The sequence below is a fragment of the Sinocyclocheilus anshuiensis genome, unplaced genomic scaffold, assembly GCF_001515605.1.
Source record: "Sinocyclocheilus anshuiensis isolate Anshui unplaced genomic scaffold, SAMN03320099.WGS_v1.1 scaffold453, whole genome shotgun sequence".
Lineage (NCBI taxonomy): Eukaryota > Metazoa > Chordata > Actinopteri > Cypriniformes > Cyprinidae > Sinocyclocheilus > Sinocyclocheilus anshuiensis.
Window position 1 is genome coordinate 578418 of NW_015537979.1, and position 5143 is coordinate 583560.

Consider the following 5143-nt stretch of genomic DNA (forward strand, 5'->3'; position numbering starts at 1 on the left):
CTGACAAAATGTAATTACTTCTGATCAAATGAATTAGTGAAACTGATGTATCATAATATCACCACCACAATGAGAAATCACATGAAATCCAAACACAGTCGACTGAGGAAAGACAGCTGTCCGTCACTGCATTCACGACTGCAGGTAAGCGCAGCTGTACTCCGATTGAGCCGAGAAGAGAGCGCATCTGATAGCCAAATGATCTTGAGACATGTATAAAGGGTCCTCGAGGGAGAGTGGTTTAACACAAAGTCCTAAGAAACTGTTAGCACGTTATCTTTGTCAGCGTGTTCTTATTGTTATCAGACTGAGGAACAGACTTTCACCCGAGCATGTGGATATTATTGTTTCTCTCAGAATTAATACGTGAAACAATGTAAACACAATAAATATAGGCCGACTCGAGTACATGTAGCCTACTTTCTGTACTGTAATTGGCACAGTCTGCTTGATTTTTCCGCTTGCTCTGCTTGATCTTGAATGCTTTTTTTTTATGTATTTTTTTTTGTTTACACGTTTTCAACCAAACTAAAACCTTGTGATATAACGTAACGTTGTTGTAGAACATTGTTGTGTAACGGCTAATCATAAGCTTCAGAAATCGTGACAAAAACTTGATAATTAAAAATAACGTCTTTCTCATTAAACCTCATTTAAATAAACGAATATTCGTTTTTTTATGAGCCCAAATTTTAGAATGCAACATTTTTGGAAAATGCCCATCCCTAGTGATTACTCAACATTCACATGAGCCATGCGCTGAATAGGAGTCCAAAAAATACCCATTAAAATAATCACCATTTGCAATGAGTGTTCTGGAGAAATATCAAGATGGGGTAGCATGGCTAAGAGTTTCAACACATCCAATTTAATTTGCCACCTGAAAAGGTATCCTGAACAGTATGCTGCGTTCTGTGCCGCCTAGAAAATTCTGCCGCCTCCCAGTGTTCCAACACCTTCTGTGGCTCAGGTATTTGAAAGAGTAGCCTAAATAAGTTTACTCAAGACAGCATCAAAACAAAAGGCATTACCCCAAAAATTATGGAGTTTATTGCACTAGACAATCAGTCGTTTTCCGTCATGGAAGACGTGGGGTTTTGGAGGTTCGTTACTCCCTAGCAGGCCATACTTCTCAGACGTGTGCCTACCAGACATGTACAATGTTGTAGCAGCGCATATACATGAGCTCTACTGATAGGCCTATATCAGCCATCAGTTTTACAACATTTGGAGCTCTGATGTCAGCCCTACATGCATGCTCAGTCTCACAGGGCAAAGAGCTTATTCAGGACAAAGAGTTCGATAGAGTAGAGGAGTACAAATACCTTGGAACCATTTTTGATACAGCCTTAACATTTTCATCAGAATACAGAGGCTATTATCAAGAAGGTTCACCAAAGAATGTTTGCCCTGAGGAAGCTGGACTCTTTCTGTGTACAAAAATCTATATTGAGTGCATGTTATAATACTTTTATTGAGAGCTTTATTACTCACACATACACCGTGTCCAAATTCAGTTAGGACTGCAACCAAAAATTCTTCAGCAAGACGTTGCAACAAGGTGGAACAGTAATTTTTATATGCTGGAAGCCTCTTGGATCAAAAGCAAGCAATCGTGGCTTAGGCTAGTGCAGATTATGTTCTGCCCATGACATAAACTGCCCATCATTGGTGTTTAAATGAGAAAATAGTGCCTATTCTTTACACATTTGAGCAACTAACGAGGGAGATGAGTGCATCTGGAGGATCTGCAGCGGATGTGATTCCATCAGTTGTTGCGCTAAAGCGACTACTGAGCAAGGACCTTGAAATTGACCAGGGAGTAAAAAACATACACACACACACACACACACACACACACACACACACACACACAAAACACACTTTTAGATGCGGTGGCAAAGCATTTCACTAAAATTGACTCCGAACCTCTTTATTGTATCGATATAGTGTGATCGCAACACTGAAAGACCCAAGATACAAAGATAAGATAAGACAAAAAGCAGGAGAAAGCTCAACCTGATCTCCAAGCACAGCTGGATTTTAGTGACTAAAGTGCTGGAAAAAAAAGACACGGTGCACCACCCAGAGGACAACCCAAAAAGTCGTGCAAAGAAAATGAACAGGCACCCAGTCTGTTTGACATGTTCGACGAAGTTCTGGAGGAAAAGTTATCACAAAGATTTAGGATTACCCCTACCATGCCACAAATTGATGCATACGTTTGCAGAAATCCCAACTAAAAGAAATGAGAATCAAGAAACATGTATAGTATTGTATGCAAATATTTGTGTGCACCGTGCACAAGCACTGACAGTGAACGATTGTTCAGTGCTGCATCCAGTGTCTTGGACAATAAAAGAAACAGACTGCACTGTGAAAAAGCAGAAAAGCTTCTTTTTATAGGGAAGAACTTTGCCTCTGTTTCTAAAGCAGCGACCGTAATACTTGATAACAGCAAATGGACTGAATTAACTGTTCATGAATTTTTAAACTGTTATGCTATAATAGTTTAAATATGATTATGTTGTTAAAAATTAATGTTTTATTGCAAAAAAATTAAATAAAAACCTTTGAAGTTTGTCATGTCATATTTTAATCTTTGTTGAACAGATCTATGTTCATGTAAAATGATTCAGTGTTCTAGTGTGCACAAGGACTGAATTAACTGTTCTTGAGTTTGTAAGTGAAAACAAGGCAACGTTTTATTGCAAAGGTCTTTTTTTTGTTGTTGAAGTTTTCATTTTTTAAACAGATCTGATCTATGTTCAATTGAAATTATTTGATGTTCTGGTGTGCACCATGCTCAAGCGCTGACAGAAAACCATTGTTCAGTGCTGGCTCAAACATCTTGGACAAAAAAAAAAAGAAATAGACTGCACTTTAGTGGGCGAAAAGCAGTCAGTCTCTTTCTGAAGTTGCAAAATTCATACTTAATAGATGTAGCAACAGCACTGTCTTTATTTGTTACGTTTATTAAAGAAATATGTTCTATTATATGTCAAATATCAGTTAATGTTGTTAATAAAAGAAATATTGGATAGCACAAATCACTTCTGAAGACTGTCATGTTGTCTTATTGTATTTTTCTTTTTTTATCTTAATTTGTGCCTCTTAAATATTGGTCAGTTGAATGTTAAATGGATCCATCCAATCCATGTTCAGTGAAATTAATTTAATGCAGAAATAAACTAGCTAGTACTGTTTAGTATTGTATGCAAGTGACAAATATCGACATTGAAATCGGTGGTTGGTATTGGTATTGCCAAAAAAAAATCCTATCGGTGCATCCCTATACCACACTTGCAGTCTTGCCCATTTGAGTGCACACGCATGTGAAAAGAAGTGTTCTGACTGTTATTGCTCTAACATTCCTCTTAAAAATGAATGAAGTGTCTGACATACTTTCCTGCATACAGAGAGAAGGCAAAGGTATTGATGGCTGACCATGCAGTGCAGAAGAACAAGGTAAGATTTATTCTTTTCAGGACTGTCTGTCTATCAATGGCAAAGTCCCAACAATTCATACACTGTCATCACACATCAGACACTGGGGGAAGCAAGTGCTCTTCTATTCTACAGTCTGTTTGCACTGTTTCACTTCTCTCTTATGTTTGAAGGGTGTTGGGGACACAGATGAAAAGATTTTTCTTAAGAATAAAAATATGAAAGTCAGAAAAAATATGTGTCATTGGAAGCACTTCAGAGTAACCCAAGAAAATCTTGGAACATCTAAATTATACTGATCTCATTTTATCCAGTTTATTTTGTGACAGGATTTTGTGTTTATTGTTGATGAAAATGTAGAAGTACATTTATATCTCCCTGAATTGTTCAGTAGTCTTAAAGACATACATTTATGAAACTAATAACTTTATTAAATCATTCTTTATCACATGTATACAGAAATATGAAAATATTTACATCCAGAATAGTGTCTGTTGTACAAAGATCTTAACATTTCAATATAACAATTACATTTTAATATACATTTAATATAAAAAGAATAGAAATCAATAAGGATAAAAAGGTATAGCATGCTAGATCAGAGGTAGTTATATTTTACAATACAATAGCTAGCCTACTTAACAATCTGTTACAAGATCCCGACCAAGCTTTATTACAACCTAATCAAAACACTCAGTTCTTAATCTTCAGTTTATAGCATGGACATGTTCAATATATTTCATGTTTTGCTCTACCTTAATCCTGTGAACTTGACAAAAAAAACAAAAATATGAAGGTCAAACATAGTCTATGCAAGTACATGAATGGAAATGCTTCTAGTTATGCAAGCTTGAGTTTAATGCAGCGTTTAATTCTGAAATGTGTTGCATTGCAAATTATTATGAAAATATGTTTTAAATTTGTTTTAGTATGTTTTATTTATTTATTTATTTTTGTTATATGTATTGCATTCTCAGAGTTACTGTCATGTGGAGTATGGTATGAATTAGTATAATGTCTCCTATGGTGCATTTTTGCTTCTTTCATGGTGGAGCAACAGTTTGAAGAAGTCGATTAGTTAAAATTAGTTGTCAACATGTTTATAGCCAGCTACCTGAATTAATGGAACAAACACTTGAAGGTATCTCTGTCACCCCTCAAGGTTTCTTACTGCCACAATGCATGCTAAATATATACATCATGAACTGCAGCTTGCAGCGCATTGACCAAGCCTTTTGTGTACTTGCAGAGAGTATGTTTCTGGCAATATGTCTTAGCTTATATGTTTTTTTGTTTTGTTTTTTTGTCGTTTTTCAATACACTAAATATTATTTGACAATATACATCGGTATTTATCTTCCCATACATTTTGGTTTATTCACTAGGGGCAAGTAAGCAAGTGATGACTTGCAAATAATTAACGAAACAAATAATTCATTGACTTTGATATATACACACTTGGAAATGAGTGCATAAAAGTTTGAGTACATAAGAACTGAGCTTTTTGTAGAGACATTTTTCACATTGAAATATTTAGATGCATAACTCCTTGTACATCAGCAAACATCCCTGTGATATTTCCTAATTAAAGGAATGTCCCATGTTCAAAACAATGAAATGCAATGCTCATGAGATGTGAGACCACTGTTGGTGGATTCATTTCTGGTTATGCATTATCAACAAAATTTCTGTCATT